The following is an 18,047-nucleotide window of genomic DNA, read 5'->3' as shown; positions in this document are numbered from 1 at the left end:
TTGCTGTCCCTGGGCATGAGAATGTGCCACCTGGCACTGCTCTGAACTATGGCACCTAGGTACTCAGTGGTGAAACATTACTCACCCGACTTGCCCTCCTGCCGTCCATGATCACCAGATGCTGGTGCCATTGCTGGACAAGAGGAATGTTGTTATAATGGTTGCAGACAGCCCCTTCACCTCCCCCCACAGTTCCTGGCAGCAATTAGGGTGCTGCTTCGTCCATTTATAAATCCCATCCCCTCCCCCCCCCCCCCAAAGGTCCCTATTGGATCCAAAAGCCAACATGTTCCCTACCACCCATACGGTGCCAGCCCAACCGGTAGATGTGTCTCATGCTGGGTGGGCCTTAATTGGCCACCCAGCGTGATCTTGGCTGGGAGCGGGTTTTGGATCCAATTCCAGCCACGCTGACTTCAGATGAACACTGAGGGTAAAACTATGAGGGCAGCACAGCGGGCCAGGAGACATCAGCAGAGGCCATTTCGTGGGCTTCCAGCTGGATGCCTGGGCCTCCTGCATGTCTCCCAGATGAAGATTTCCAAAGTAATTAGTTCTGCGCTGGAAATCAGCACTGACAGATCTGCGCATGCTGGCATTGCCCTGCTCAGTGCTGCGCCAGCAGGAATAGGCCATGGTCAATGATTTTCAGATTGAATCATGCTAGTGCACTCTGCAGTGCACCGACCGTGGGAGATTTAGCGGAAAATCCCGCTAAAAAGACCAGCCAGAGTTACTCCTATTTTAATATGAATTCAACAGTTAGAATTTTTTGGGGAGAATCCCAGACAGGGTGTTTTTCAACAGTTTGGTGCCTTTATGCGAGGAAATTAAATGGATTAAACTTATAGCAATCAATGTTTGTATTAAATATTCTTCACTGTAAGAAGCTATCAGTTGGCAGATTCGGTTAAATGTTACAAGATGCTGTCTGTCTCTCCTGTTTTCCCTCAACCGTGGTTTTGAAAGTAAAAGCCTCCATAATGGAGGGGAGAAGAATGCTGAATAATTCTGTTCCAGGTTGTATCTTGGAGTATCTCTGACAGATTCACATTGTTCAATTTTATATCTTCAATTGACAGTAAGATCAATCAGAAAGAATGGCATGTTAGCACAATGGCTGGCACTGCTGCCTCATGGTGCCAGGGACCCGGTTTCAATTTCCTGCTTGGGTCACTGTCTGTGTGGAGTTTGCACTTTCTCCCCGTGTCTGCGTGGGTTTCCTCTGTTTGCTCCGGTTTCCCACCACACTCCAGGGGTGTGCAGATTAGCTGGATTGGCCATGTTAAGTTGCCTTTTAGTGTCAGGAGGATTAGCAGAGTAAATGCATGGGGTTATGGGGATAGGGCCTGGGTGGGATTGTTGTTGATGCGGGCTGGATGGGCCAAATGTGATTCTATGTAATCGGGGCAATTGACCCAAACCTGCCATATTCTCATTCACTTGGGTTATGTTAAATTTGGGCCTGATGAGTGGGTGTGAGATCATTCCCTGGGAATAACGCCCACAATCTCACACCAGATACCTCACCCCTGTCTCATCATCCATTCCAGTTCTTCTCAACTCATTTCTGCTATTTTATCAAAAGCTGACAAGTATTGGAGCAAATTTATTTATTTATAGACAACTGGGCTTATTGAATGTGGGCCAGAGACAGAGACAGACTCAATTCAGAAAATCCATTTCACGCTAACTGAAGAATCTACAGGACACGTCTTAATCTTTCAATGTTCCAGGGCACACAGCCCAGGAAAAATGATCTGACACTGAATTCCCACAGTCACTAATTTTTTTAATTCCATAAGTGTCAGGCATTTGGAATGTGAAGGGCGTCAGCTCCACAGCAACAAATAAAAGATCTGTTTCCGATTTGGAAGATGCAAATTTATATATTTTGAATGTTGCCAGGCTGGTGGATTTGAAGTTCAGTGTCGGTATGGCACCAGTGTAGTAATGGGTTGGGTGGGTGTGATATTCTGTCAAGAAATCTCTTCTGTCAAGGAATTCTCCAGCCGTTCACACCAGCGGAATTCACTGGCCCTGCTGGGTTTCCCGCCAGCATGGGGTGATGTCAATGGGAATTCCCATTGCCAGTGGCAGAACCAGAGAATCCTGCCGCTAGCAAACAACATGCTATCTCCTGCTAGCGGGAATCACGTGGCTAGGGTTGGGGGGTGGGGGGGGAGGGGTGGAGGGGTGGGGGGGAGAGAATCTCAGCTGGAAGGAGAGAGGAAGTTCTAGCAAGTGTGGTTGAATGAGGAAGGGCAATATTATCGTATGGGGTAACATGACAAGAAAGCCGTGAATCACAAAAGTGATTTATTGAAGATGAAACTATATACAGATAAGCTCAATACAGGTACAGGTCTAGTCTCACCAACTCCCAGGTTCACACTGAAGGTTCCCTCTTGCCAGGACCTGTGCCCAGACTCTTGATAAGCATTCTCCCTTGTTCTCCCCTGATAGACCCAGGAGGGACATGTGACCCACTAACATCCACCCGTTAAGGGGCCACGCCATTACATTCCGCTCTCCTTAAGTTCCTTTACAATAATACAAGTAAAAACTTTTATATACTGATATATAACGTCAAAATACAATTTGCAAAGCAGGGCCATTTGATAAAGTTCTCAAAGTCAATGACCCTGGAGACTTCCAGACTCTTGCGGAGTGGCAAAACTCTGCAACCAACTCCTCCAAGCTGGGGGTAACAGGGCCCACCATAGTGGTAGTTTGGGTCAAGAGATCCCGACCTTGAGCAAGGACCAAGTGCCCTCTTCTTCTGCTTCCACTGATAGTTGAGATTCTTCCTGGAGAACATCAGGATCTGCTAGCACAGACTTAGCTGCTGACACACTGGACTCAATTACAGAGCCCGGATGACTGGTAGTGATTGACGTGCTTCTGTACTTCATGGACCCACAGTTCATTTATATAAGATTCTGGGCTAGTGTTTTGAATGATGTTCCTTATTTCCCAAGCTGTCCCCCCCCACCCCCGCCAAAGTTCTGGACAAAAACCAAATTGTTCAGGTCCAATGACCTGTCTCCCCTAATGAAATCATGACAGTCCTTCTGCTAGATTTGCTTAGTCTCCATCCTTCTTGTCAAATTTGGGAAAATGAGGTCAAGGTGGGTTCTCAGGCATTGGTGCATCAACAGTTTGGTAACTCCTGTAGTAGCATAGGGGGTGGTATTATAGAAGAGTAGGAAATTGGCTAATTGGAGGGGCAGTGATCTATTTGAGTGTTTTATCATTGATGCTTTGAAAGTTTGCAGTGCCCTTTCTGTCAAACCATTGGAAGCATGGTGGTATGGGGCATGTGTTGGGTACTGTTCTACTGAAAGTCTTTGGCTGCAAAAGCAGTGCCATTGTCAGAAATGATTACTCCTGGTATGGCGTGAATTGTGAAACTTTGTCACAGCTTGCCTACGGTGGGTGATGAGCTCATGGAATGCATGATTTGCACATCAAGCCAAATTGAGTAGGCGTTCACCAGAGTCCAAAGCATCATCCCAATGAAAGGGCCAGTGAAATCACTGTGGAGCCTCATCCAAGAGGGGTTAGGCCACTTCCAAGGCAGTAAGTTTGCTGCAGGTGGAAGGGTCTGTTGTATTTGACAATGTCCAATTCAAGCTGTTGGTACACATGACTTTCGTGAACTTGAGGCCTCCTGCCAGTTTAGCGTAAAGGTCTTCTATCGCAGGGATAGAATAGTTATCTATTTGAGCAGCCCCGTTTACAGTCAGCTCGCAATCACTGCAAATGCTCACTGTGCAGTCTGGTTTTAGCACCGGGACCATTGGCGCAACCCACTCTGAGAATTGTACCATTTGATTATCCCTGGGTCTTCTAACCTCAGTAAAAAGTCTGACAACACCAGGTTTTAGTCCAACCGATTTATTTGATAGTAAACTATCATAAATCGGTTGGACTAAAACCTGGTGTTGTCAGACTTTTTACTGTGTTTACCCCAGTCCAACGCCGGCACAACCACATCATGTCTTCTAACCTCTGCAACTTCACTTCAACATTTTGATGTAGGGCATAGGGGACAGGCTGGGTTTTAAAGAATTTTGGTGTTGACCCAGGGTTCATGTAAATTTTAGCCTTTATTCCTTGTATGCACCCCAGCTGTCTTGGAAAGACCTCTTGATGCGCACACAAGAATTCCTGGAAAACCCCATTTGTGATGTTGAATATTTCCAGCCAATTCAACTTGATTGGCTTCAGCCAGCCTTGTCTGATTAGGCTAGGTTTCTGTCCTTTCACTAATAACAGCGGTAGCCTGAGCAGAATGGTGCTGCTTAGTCACCGGTGTTGACATCGTGCCCAATATCTTCAGTGCCTCCCCCAAATAGATTGCCAACGATGTCAAGGTATTGCTGAGCCACATAGATTGCAGACTTCCCTGCAAATACTTACAGGTTTGTTCACCTATTCCCATGGCCGAAGCACACGTATCGACCTCCCATAGTTAAGGGACGCCCATTAACCATAATGGAGATTTCCATGGGGACTGTCTTATTTAACTTGACGATACTGAACTTCGGACTTCTATTCTGAACCTTCTTCAATCTTGTTCACTGGAATCCTCGTTTACTTTTTCTGGATACTAGGCGCTGTCTGTCTGACTCTGCTTCTGACGTGTATGTGGCCCTTCCGATTAAAACTAAAACAAATCAACCCCTTACATTTGCGCCTGTCTTGGGAATGGTCTCCCCCACAATGAAGACACTCATCAAACCCTTGAGGCTGACAATTTATCTTCCCTCTCTTGGGTTCCATTGGACCCTCACTATTGGAATTCCGAGCGGCTGCACTCCCACACTAAATTTTGTTCACCTCGCCCTGCACACCTTGCAGTTCAAAAGCTCTTTGTTTAGCGCTCAGTCATTTAAGCCAATTCAACTGCTTTATCCAGGGAAATTTTAGTTTCTGAGAATAATTTCTATTCAATGTTCAATCTGCTAATGCCACATATGAAACGATCCCACAATGTATCATTGAAGGATGGGCCAAACACTCAGCGTTCGACCTTTTGGCAAAGCCTAGTGACAAAAGCAGGAATTGTTTCTCCTGGGTCCCTAAAGGCTGAGTGGAATTTTTTTCACTGCATGGTAATGAAGGGTCAGGAATTGCAGTGGCAACTTATTAGAGTGATGAGCTGGTGAAGGGATTTCCTATCCAGTGCCTCTGGAGATTTAAGGCTTCTTGAGAGGTTATATGTTTAAGGGCCTCAAACTGAGTAAAATAATTTGCTGTTTTTCTTTGGAAGTTATTTCATTAGCTGTGAAAAAGTATCAAAGTCTTCTGATGTACTGGCCCCAAATTTCAGTCATCAGATTAAATGGATTGATTTTCCCAAACAGTGGCAAGCTACTTGACTAACTTTGGCACACAACTTCTTAATCCCCACCACAGATTTTCTTTTCACGGGAATCACCCATCCCCTTCCAGATGTGGATGTCTTAGAACTGTAGAGCAATTTATTTTCATAACCAGTGTTATAGCAATGAGGAAGCCTCAAATCATAATGGTGACTGATTGAAGCAATGATTAAACTAGATAGAAGCAATCTCAGTACAGATACAGGCCTATGTTCACTGCCTCCTGGGCTCATACTGAAGTGTCCCTGCCACAAGGACTTGGTCCAGACACCCAATAGGCAACAGGTCACACACTTCCTTCTGGTAGGCCCCAGGATTGTCATGTGACCCATGAGCACCTGCTGCACAAGGCACCAAGCCACCACAGTATTTATCAATCAAATGTACTGGCTTAACTAGTCTGAATGGGGGAGGGGTTTGATGTATCTGGTGTATTTGAGTGGGGGGGGGTGATTTATCTGGTGTGTTTGAGTGGGAGAGGGATTTGATATATGTGGTGTATTTGAGTGGGGGAGGTGATGTATCTGGTATATTTGGGTGGGGAAGGGGGTGATGTATCTGCTGTATTTAAGTGGGAGGGGGGTGATGTATCTAGTGTATTTGAATGGGGGAGGGTTTGATGTATCTAATGTATTTCAGTGGGGGGTGATGTATCTGGTAAATTTGCGTGGGGGAGGGGTGATATATCTGGTGTATTTGAGTGGGATGAGGGTGATATATCTGGTGTATCTGACTTGGGGGAGGTGTGTGATGTATCCAGTGTATTTGAGCGGGGCGGGTGGTATATCTGGTGTATTTGAGTGGGGGAGGGAGTCATGTATTTGAATAATGACAATGCAGTGAGCAAGGATGCAGTTTCTGAATCTCTGTGGGATTTCTCTGTGGGAAAATTGATGACAGGATCCCCGTCCCTCCGGCCCCCCCCATGGTGTTTTTTCCAGTCAGGGAGGCTTCCTGTCATTGGCTAGATGCAGAATCGGAATATCCTGCTGGCAGGACTGGCTGGAAAACTAATGTCAGGATATATTCTTATGGGCAGATAGTTGGAGCATAAACCCTGAAATTGGTAATAAAACCAATTGGGTAGCATGATGTGAAGACTGGAGTCAATTTAGATAAACTCTGGAAGATCAGATGGCTATTCTCATCTAGACCAACTTGTGTTGGGTCAAAGGCACCAATGCGGTTATGGAAAGCAAAGTGAGAGAAATTATAAAATGGCAGCTGTTAATACCTGGGTTTAGTTTTAAAAGCTAGTGGATCATTAATATTTACAGCACAGATACAGCTTTTGGAAACAGGTCTATATTGATGTTTATGCTGTGTACAGACCTCCTCCTATTCTTCTTTATGTAACTCCTTCAACATATCCTTTTATTCCTTTCTCTCTAGTATTTACCAATCTTCGCCTTAAATATGTATGTACTATTTCAACCAAAGCTCCTTTCGTTCATTAGATTGTTATTCCATTCTTTAAGTTACAAAGCCAATGCTCAGAATGGACCACGCAAACTCAAATCCATTCCTTGCTTGCTCCAAAACCCAAATTGAAAATCCAATTGATGGCCTCCACAAGGGAGACAAACAAGATCCAAGCTGACAAGATGAGGCATTGTACCCCATCTTGGGCTTGATCATACACTTGATCTTAGCCAAAAGGCCGAAAAAATTAAATACACTTGGTAACAAGGTATATCCTGAACAATACTGGAGTTACTATGATTCGCTTGTATTTATGGTCTCTACGTCTGGCCTCACCACAAGTGGAAACATCATACTATCCTTTCCTTCTCCGTGAACGCTTTGCTTTGTCTGTATGGTGCAAGAAACAATACTTTCACTGTATACTAATACATATGACAATAATAAATTAAATCAAAATCATATCTACTTCTCTCCTATCATACTGTCCCATAATTTTAATGACCTTTATCAGTCTTCTCTTTAGAAAAGAGCCTGAGTCTGTTGAGTTGTTTTTGACAGCTATAACTTCTTAGTTCTAGTCTCCTCTTAATTATTCCTTTTGCATATTCTCCACTGTCTCAATATCCTGTTTATCATTATGGAGAGCAGAACTGCTCTTAGTACAAGTGTGGTCTAACTAATATTTGACTCAGTTTTAACAAGCATCTCTTTCTCAGTTCAATTCCATTATAAATGAACATCAATGTTTTATATACCTGCATCTTTACTTTTACTGATTTATAGATCTGTACTCACAGGTCCCCTTACTGCTCTGTCCTAGTTATACGTTTATTTTCCACATGGTATGCAGACTCTTTTTAATATATAGCTTTGTGTATATTGAAGATCCTTTGTCAAATTTATGCTCATTTTCTAAGTTTCTTAATGTCTTTCTGCAATCTCTTCTGTACACCTCCATTTGATGTCATCTGGTAATTTTAAAATTGTACTTCTCAATCCAAAATTCAGTGTGAACAATATTGGTTCCATCACTGATCCTTGTGCACCTGTACTTATCATCTTTTGACAATTCAAATTGTTATTTTTAACTTCTTTCTTCTATTATGTAGCCAGCTTGCTATCCATTTTGGAAGTTAAACCCTGATTCCATGGGCTGTATTTTTAATTGCCAGCAGGGTTGGGATAGTGAAGAGAACTTCAACATAGAAATTGCATTCCCAACTCTGGTTCAGCTCTGGATCCCCATGCCTTTAAAATGCACCATGATTTTCAAATGGAGGACAGGAGGGGAAATTGGAGAACCCACTCACCTCTGATTAATTGTCTGTTAAGTTCCCTGAGGAGCTTAATAACAGGCTGGGGAGAGGGAGGATGAGGTTTTCAAAGGACGCTTCATCGATCTGGAACGGCCTAATGCATATATAATGCACAGTTATGTGGTTCATCGTGGAGACATCTGAAAGTTTGTTTTTAATAATTGAAAAGCAATAGTCAAGCAGCATCTTGACTGGGTCAAGTGCTTTAGCATAATTTGGGTTGCGTGGCCACTTTCCTTTGCCCTAACACAACTGGCCCTCTAGCACTGCCAGTCCTCTAAGGAGCTGCTTGCTTTATTTGGCAAGATAGTTCAAGGCTGGATTCATGGTTGCTGCCTACCTTTGCCGCTGGTACTCTGCAGGCAGCTTCTGCCTCCTGGAGGTGCTTGGTGCCACACCAAGGTGAAAACAAGCTCACCTTTTGTCCAATTAGGGCCTTAGCATTTCAAAATAGCATTGCATGAGCTACACAATGGCAGTATGGTGTCAAGATTCAGGATTCATCCAGATGACTGTAACCCTGCTTTGAAAATCCAGTCCCACATATTCCACCCTTATTCATGAGTCTAATACATACCTTATTGCAGGTCTTTAGAAAGTCCATTCATATTATAACTATCACATCATACTTATCTACTCTTTCTGTTACTTCTTCAAGCATGGCCTTCATTTGGAAATCTATGCTAAATGTCATGTTAATAATATTTGTAAAGTGTCTTTTATCACATTGAAGGCATCATATAAATAAGATGGATTTATGTAACACCTTTTGTGATTTCAGGCTGTTGCAAACAGCTTTACAACAAAAATGGCTTCTTGTTGTTGATGGCTATTGCTCAGATGTTCCCCTACACTTCTACCTGTTTTGGTGCTGCAAAGTGCTGCAAATATTGTAAAAACTTGTACCCCTTTCAATATGTCGTCTTGCCAGTTTATTTTGGGACAGATAAATCTCTTCTGATTATTATTTGATTGGCATTTTTCATTTCACATGTTTGCTTACATATTTCTTCCTCCGTCTCCTCTTCACTGTTCTGTATTACATCTTTTGTAGTTTGTTTGATCCCATGTCTAATTTATATTTTGTCTCAAATGAATTTTGTTTCCATTTCAGTTAGATAGATCCTCTGTCCTACTGCCATTATATATAAATAGCATGGCTGAACCCTCCATCCCACAATGCCTTCTCTATCGCACCTGGTTATACAATCATAGGTGAAAGGGGAAAATGGGAGGAGGTGAGGAGTTCCACATCTTGAGATCCTGGGAAGGAGTAAGTTGTAACAGAACGCTACTAGAAGAGCCACATAGTTTCAGGGGCCAGATGTTTATCTCCTCAGAACAAATCATGTTAGTCACACTCTCCACACTTTATTCATTTGCCGTTTCTTTTCCTTTCATCACCCATCTTACAGTAAATGTTCATTCTGTGAAATCCATTGTTTAGATTTCAGAGAGCGACCAAAAGCGGCACCATCTTGAGCTCCATGAAATTGAATCTACAAATAGACTCCTTCCAAATAATATCAATGTTCTCTTTGTCCCTTTTAACTTCAGGCTTTCTGGGTCTTCTCCTTCATTCACTGTTTCTGGAACTACCTGTTCTTCAGCTTCTGAAACTTGCTTTCTTCCCCTTACTCCATGGTCCTGCTTTTCTGCTGGCAGTTTGTGTCAGTGCTGCTTTCTTCCCAAGTTCCAACTGAACTGCAGTGCTTATGCATTTCAGTGTGAGCCCCTGGTTGCTAAGCTTGGCAGAGCAAAGGTTAATATGGGACTGGAGTAGCACCATCGCCGGATGATGTATGGAGTCACATGGTCATAGATTTCAAGAGAACACTCAAGACCATTGAAACATCTAAAGAACCCATATTACAAAAATCTCCTTGCATGGACAGTGTGATCCTGTTCAGTGTAAACCATTGATTTTGAGGGAGGGAACAACATTGTAATTGACTAATGAGTACTGTAAGTGGAGCTTGTATACAAAGTTTGGATTGCTTAACTATTCCATATAATCTTTTAAAACCCAAGAAATGATCTTCATTTTTCAAAAATCTTGAGTTAGAGTGAGGCTTAAAAACAGATTATAATACAGAAATGTATAACAACCAGCAGCAGAATGCCCAGCTGCTGTCATGGGTGCAGCCCAAGGGAGAAGACAGAACGCAAATATAATTACAGAAAGCAAATCAGCAGCAGTTATCCCGAGCCCCTGCGGATCTCAATGCTGATTGTCAGGGTTCATGTCGTTACCCAGCTGTCAGTATGGTGACATTTTCTGTGCAGCTCACACCTGGAGTTGAAGCTTTCCATTTTTGCCATGCTGGTAGCATTTACTGACTGCCACATGTTGGAACAGGAAGACACAGCTGCTCCAAGAGCTCAACTTTCACTGTCCCAAGATTGGGAGTCAAGGAAGATTCATTTTGTTTTGGCAAATGAAATGCAAAGGGATTGATTTTTTTTTTATTTGGTTGTGGCACGCACTTTATCGAGAGATAGTATTATTTCTTAATGTGACATAGAAGATCAGGCTATTGAGATGGATGATCAGCCATGATCATAATGAGGAGGCAGTTCAGAGGAGGCTCACCAGATTGATTCTGGGAATGAATGGGTTGACACCTGAGGAGAGGTTAAAGAGTTTGGGCTTGTGCTCACTGGAGTTTAGAGGGATGAGAGGGAATCTGATTGAGGCATATAAAATTTTAAAAGGGATTGATAAAGTAAATGTAAACCAAGCGCTTCCCCTGTGGGGCAATAGGGAACAACAGGAATAGGTTGAGAGGAGGTAGATTTAAAACTGAGATGAGGAGGAATTACTTCTCACAGAAGGAGGTGAATTTGTGGAACCCGCTGTCCCATTGTGGAGTCTGAATTGTTGAGTGGTTTCAAGAAAGAGATAGATATATTTCTAATTTAAAAAATGAATAAGGGGATATGGGAACAGGTGGAGAGGTGGATTTGACACCAGGGAGAGATCAGCCATGATCTGATTGAATGGTGGGGCAGATTTGAAGGGCTGGACTTGCCAACTTCTGCTCCTAATTCCAAGTTCCTAATGGCAGAACAGGCTCAAAAGACTGAATGGCCTCCTCCTGCTCCTGTTTTCTGTGAGATGGTTCAATTGCATCATGAATCAGGCAATGGCACATCTGCATTCAGAATCCCAGTGTAACACCGGGATTGTTTGAAACTCTAAGAAAGCCACAGAAAATAAGAAAGAAAGACGACAGTTTCAGAGAACGAAAACTCCCCTCTTTGAAGGCACACGCACAGTCGGTGTGATTCCCTGGGCGTGACACGCAGCACATCTCCATCCAAATGGTCATTTTTAATGTGTGAGTTAGATCACTGGTGCTGACTGACTGACTGACTTCTTGCTGATGTGTGGACCACATGACTCAGCCTGATTCTGCCCTCACCTGACCTAGGAGAAATGACCAGTCAGGAGCAGGTTCCCAACACAAAGTCCTGGTTGTAATAACATGACCGCCAGCTCTGGAGTTCAGCTACCTCATACCTGGAATGCTGGGATCTTGGTGTGTGCGGCCAAGTTCCAGGCCTGGCTGTGCATTTATAAAGTGAGCTTTTTGGAAATGGGATGACGTTCCTCTCTGCTGGAGAATGCTCTGCTCCCGGTGGGGAAGGAAACAGTTGACAAATGTTGTCAATCCATTCGAGGCAAAGTGCAATCTCTAGTGTGCAGTCTGGTGTCCAGGCAAAGAGAAGCAAATTGGCTTAGTTAAGGAAACAGCTCGACAAGTATAACAATTCACAATTGAAACTGAGCTCAGTTTTTGTGGGGGAATTAGTGGGGAGGAGAATTCCGCTCTTGCTGTTAAAGCCAAGTCTCTGTAACTCTGCACCGTAGTGTTTACTAACAGTGCTGAGAACTCCAAGGAAATCCTGGCTGCACTTCAGACAGTCTGCCAGATGCTGTGGCTTCTATCAGTGCCCATAGATTAGGCTCACTGTATCACCACTTAAGCACTGTGCCTGCAGATGAAGAAAAAATGTCTCACAGTACAATTATATATTTTTCCGTCCTTTTTTTTACAATTTCCTTTCCCTTTAGGAGCCAGCTTCACTGAATCTAATTAGCAGTAATGGTCGCGCATCTGACTCCAGATCAGAAGGTTGCATGTTCGAATTAAGTCAAAATTTTTGGTGGTGGCACAGAGGCACAATGGTTAGCATTGCTGCCTCACAGCACAGGGACCTGGGTTCGATTCCCGGCTTGGGTAACCGGATGTGTGGAGTCTGCATGTTCTCCCTCTATCTCTGTGGGTTTTCTCCGGGTGCTCTGGTTTTCTCCCACAGTCTGAAGATGTGCTGGTTAGGTGCATTGGCCACGCTAAATTCTCCCTCAGTGACCTAAACAGGTGTGGGAGTGTGGTGACTAGGGGATTTTCACAGTAATTTCATTGCAGTATTAATATGTGCATACTTGTGACAATAAATAAATAAACCTAAACTTATATCCTCACTTAGATTACATTCTCTCTGTTGGTCCTGATATTAAGAGTTGGGCATGATTTTTCTGCTTGGATTGGAAAGGGAGGTGGGTGAATGCCATTAATTGTGTGGAACATGAAATGTCAGCTTTCCCATGGCAGGCTAAAAGGTAACAATAGAGTTGGTAGCTTATTGCAGAAGGATCATGCTTCCTAATGGCAAGTAGCTGGATCCTATTTTTAATGTGTTAGCATGTCATGCATTCCAATACAAGACAAATGCACCAGATTAAATTGTACCTTTGTAATTAAACTTGCAGCAAATGAGAAACACGATTCACAACTAAATAATAATAGTGTGCATGTATAGAGATAGTGGGTGGAGGTTCGAGAGAATGGGATGCAAACTGCCCTTTGCTACTGTTGAACCATCAGATCCCAATGTCCTACCCTATTCCTCCCAAATGTTTCTTAACTCAGCCTGTCTGCAACAGCTTTGAAATTCCTCATCAGCCAGTTCTTGTTCACATCTATTTACCTAAGGCATGTAGAATTAAATTCCTGCATCTTCAAATTAGTGCACAAAAATATGGGCTTGGAGAGATGCATAGTTTTCAATATCAGGAATGTGATACACCCTGTAGCAGTAAATTTACTACTTTACAAAGTATGCAGCATATACACATTTCTTTTAAACAAGGAAAAGGCATGTAATATACTCACTTGTCCAAATATAGATTTAAAGTTCCAAAATGGTTTTAGAAGAGAAATTTTAGCCAAATTTTCAACAATAAATATGAATTCACTCTCTTAGCAATCTTTTCGAATTGCGAAAAAAGCTAACAGATGTTTCTATTTTTTAAGTATTGTTTCTCACAAATCTTGCTTTTGAGCAGTTCACAACAAGAAACAAGAAGTCACCAGTCACCTGAAATAAAATTTGATGACTCAATCTTCTATTTCAGAAAGTATTTTAGAATAAGCAATAAACTTTCAAATCCCCATAGGATGAAGAAAGATATTCTTTAATCCTTTAACTCTAATAGAGATGGGCAGAACTTTCTCAAAGAAGTTTTAAGTGTAATATGAGTGAGAAGACTGGGGGTTTTCCAAACATTGCCCTGCTCGTTCTCCACCACCCCCACCCCCCACCACAAGCCCCCCTGTTCGCAGCCCCAGCCGATTGCCTCCCCCTTGTCCCCACCCTCGTTAGTTAACCGAACCTCCCGTTCCACGGAGCTCTCTCGCCTCCCCGCTATGACCCTGTGCTTCAGGCCTTGCCCCATTAGGCCCACCCTCAGGACCCCTCAGATTCTGCCCCCATTAGGCCCACCCTCAGGACCTTCCCCCCCTTGGCATTGCCCAGTGCCTGGTGGGCAGTGCCAGGGTGCCAGGCTAGCATTGCCCCATGGGCCCAGCTTCTGGCCACCTGGGGGACTTTAATGTCTTCTAGTCCCACTAACAAGGCCATCACATCTGGTCCCTGTTTGTGAGGACCATCTATGATCCTCACTGGTGAGGGTCTTGACGCACGAAGGGACTAAGGAAAGTGAGCACGGACTATTGTGTCCTTGGCTTATAAATGACATGCTGAGCATTAATCTTTCAATCAGCCTCGTGCCCATCCCAGGCATGTGTCTGACTTCACCAGCAGAATGTGGCAGGCAAGATTGCGAGAGGTGAGAAATTGGGCACGAACCTGATTTTTTTTGCTTCTTGCCCTATCTTAGCAGCTCGCCACGCCAATTGACTGACATGGCAAACTGGTAAAATCCCACCCACAGATTACATACTGGGAAATTCTGCAAACAGCATTTGCTGAGAATGAAAGCTGTGTGTTGTGCGGTAATAATAGCCTTTCGAGACAGGCCGAGCTTTGAAGCAAAACTTTATGGTTGCTATTTAAGGGTATAAAATACAAATCAGTGACCAACTTGCATCTACTTTTATGAATTCTGATTTTTAAAAACGTTTTGCCGGGGAATCAAGGGTTATGGGGATAAGACGAGAAAGTGGAGATGAGGATTATCCAAGTAAATCAGCCACAATCTCATTGAATGGCAGAGCAAACTCGGTGGGCCCAATGGTCTACTTTTGCTCCCATGATTCAAATCATGACAACAGCAGATTTGTAGGCATCAAGTATATGTGATATATGTATAACATCGGTGAAGGGGATAATGTTAACATTCCAGTCTCCTGAGACCAAAATCAAATTTTTCTAACCAGGAATTCAAATTCAAACCCATCAGTATGTCACTAAAATCCATTGCACTTAAAAATCCACATGGCTTTTCAATCACTTCAAATCATTGGCCCCAATTCTATTTTGGGTATTACATGGATAAAAAAGCATATCCTCTGACTCACCATGAGTAACACCATGGGAAACTTGTATTTATAAAAGTCGTGCACTTATCCCCTTCACACTTTAATATCTAGAGAACAAAAATCATAGGCCAAATTTATGCTGATTTCATCTCATCCGAAACGGGAACTCTACAAACACCACTCTCTCTGTAATCTTCACCCCTCAACTGCAATTAACCACTAATTGACCTCAGGATTTATAACAATTAAAGGGCTAGGTTTGGGCAAACACATCAGTAGCAGAATTGTGCATTACGTAACACCCTTTTGTTGGAAAGAAGCGCATCATCTGACAGAGCCATGGGAGATCCACTAGTTAAAGCAATTAACTTTGATTTAAAAGCAAGTGGGTAAAGATAGTTGACCCCAATCTTGAAGGAAGTAATTATTATTCTAATAAGATCCACATTATTTTATTACTTTGAGTCGTGTGACAGTGATATTCCGTGGTGATGACAGGACACTTATTTGCACAATTATCCCATTTTGTACAAGAGTATCACAATGAGATTCCCCATTCTTCATCCTGACTAAAGAAGGAGGGTACTGGCCATTTACCCTAGTTATTGTCAAGATTCCTATTGTTAGCCAGCAGATTAAATGTGGCAGAGACTTCCTAGAATGGAATGAGGGGGAATCTCATAGAGATTCTAAAAAATTCTAACAGGACCGGTCAGGGTAGATGCAGGAAGGATGTTCCCGATGGTGGGGGGTGTCCAGAACCAGGAGTCACAGTCTGAGGATTTAGGGTAGACCATTTAGGATGGAGATGAGGAGACATTTCTTCACCCAAGGAGTGGTGAGCCTGTAGAATTCATTACCACAGGAAGTAGTTGATGCCAAAACATTGAATGTATTCAAGAGGCGGCTAGATATAGCACTTGGGGCAAATGGGATTAAAGGTTATGGGGAACAAGCAGGATTAGGCTTTTGAGTTTGACAATAACCATGATTGTGATGAATGGCAGAGCAGGTTTGAAAGGTCAAATGACCTTCTCTTGCTCTTATCTTCTATGTTTCTATGATTCTTTAGCCCAAATCTTTCTGTGCTAGTTAAAGATTGGGCATCTCTGTTTGCTCAAAGTGTTTTATATTAGAAACTGAGCAAACCATGTCTCAAACTGAGGCTAATTAGTAGCACTCCAGCATCCAACGTATCACCTGTACAAGAATCCAATTTTAACCTTTATTGGCACTCTTTTTTATTTTGTTCAACTATACTACACGCAGATAGAAAAGAAGGTGATATAATTTTAGTAGGTGACCTTCATAAATCACTAGGGTGTGTGTCATTTTGTCACCTGACTTCTGAGATTAAGTAACTGATTATCCATAGCAAATTTGCAAATATATGTGATGATAAGGTGAAATAATCAATAATCAGGAATTTTATGGCCAGATAGTTTTCTCCTCACTTGAAGACATAACAAATCTTTAGAAAGAATCACTTGTTGTATATTCCATTTTTAAATTCTTTCAACTTTCTCTAATGATTCCTTGAGCTTACCCATCAAGTATCTGGGTCATTGCTTTCACTCAATGCTGAATATTGACCACTGTCAAAATACAGAGAGGTAGTCCAGAGCTTAAGGATGCAAACCCTGGCAAAGGATCAGCATCCTCATGGAAAAAGGAGAAAAGAGGAAAGGAAAAAAATTCCCTCTGAATTTCTCTGCTTCAACGGGGCAGCACAGTGGTTAGCACTGCTGCTTCACAGTGCCAGGGATCCGGGTTCAATTCCGCCTATGGTCACTGTCTGTGTTGAGTTTGCACATTCTCTCTGTAGGTTTCCTCCATGTGCTTCGGTTTTGTCCCATGGTCCAAAGATGTGAGATTAGGTTGATTGGCCATGCTAAATTGCCCTTTAGTGTCAGGGGGATTAGCAGGGTAAATACATGGGGTTACGGAGATAGGACCTGGGTGGGATTGTAGTTGGCACAGACTCGATGGGCTGAACAGTCTCCTTCTGTATTTCTAGAGATTTTATGATTCAATGATCTTGTGAACTTGGTATTGTTGCATGGGCACTGTCTGTACTTCACCCAACCATCCCTTAACACAGCATCACTTGTTCTAGTGCAGGTTTAATATCTTTTATTTGTACATTCAAAAACCAACTCATCCAAAATCCAAAAATGTTGTTTTGAATGGCTACACTTGTTAATAAAGTAATATTATATTCCAGTGTAATAAGTGTTAACAGATAAGTAATGTATGTGTGATTTGGAAAATGGAGAAAGAACCTGGTATTTGCAGACTGTAGCTAGCCTAGGCTTTGGCTATTGTAATGTAAGTAGGCCTAGGTCTACCGTGTATGGCAGCTATAAACCAAAAAATCAGAACACCGAAAGGCACTTGGTCCCAAGGGTTTCAAATAAAGAATCCTCGACGTGTATATCCGGTGGCTCGCTGTCTATATTTGTTTGATTATGTGGAGTACCTATTAAAGACGTTATATAAATGCAAGTTGCTGGTGTACACAGAAAGTGCAGAGGCACCACGAAGATCCATATGCAGAACTCACCCTCACAGGAATCTAGAGTTTAAATTATTTTCATTTGTGATGTGTCTCTGAAGCAAGGTTTTCTCAAGGCTTCTCCATGATTACAAGCATTTTGACATGATGATAATTGCAGAGTTCTTCCTGTTGGTGCATTGAAATATTCACAGACCCTTGAACCAGGAGAGCAACAGAATGCAGCAACCCTAATGTAACTTCATATGTGTATCATTTACACTGCATTTATACTGTGAACTGTCTTTACATCACTCACATCAACAAATGTTTATGGAGCTTTGAAAAATATTATTAGACACAAGAACGGGAGTGACTAGGAATTATATTGTGAACTGTTAGGGATGGCAAAGGGTGTTTGTGAACAGAGCAGGGCAGCTGCCATTGTGAAGTATGGGAAAGGGCGCCTGATCAGAGGAGGGGTACATGGGGATAGGGAGAGAATGTGTTCATTTATTGAGGAAATGTTTCCACTGTAGCAGAGAGAGAGAGAGAAAATGTGCATCAGTGCATTGGGAGCCCCCATGAACTGGGAAGGAAGGGACTTCAATCTGCAAAGTAGGCGAAGGCAGAC

At 42.7% G+C, this 18,047-nt stretch overlaps 1 protein-coding gene across 5 annotated transcripts in view; it reads left to right on the top strand.

Moving 5' to 3' along the window:
• Nucleotides 1-18,047, top strand: part of myrf (myelin regulatory factor) — a 236,360-nt gene that overhangs the window by 93,725 nt on the left and 124,588 nt on the right. The gene's annotated exons all lie outside the window — the stretch shown is intronic.

Source organism: Carcharhinus amblyrhynchos, chromosome 6 (genome assembly GCF_965287045.1).
Source record: "Carcharhinus amblyrhynchos chromosome 6, sCarAmb.v2.hapA, whole genome shotgun sequence".
Taxonomy (NCBI): domain Eukaryota; kingdom Metazoa; phylum Chordata; class Chondrichthyes; order Carcharhiniformes; family Carcharhinidae; genus Carcharhinus; species Carcharhinus amblyrhynchos.
The sequence above is the reverse complement of the archived record's forward strand: the minus strand, read 5'-3'. Positions and strand labels throughout refer to the sequence as shown.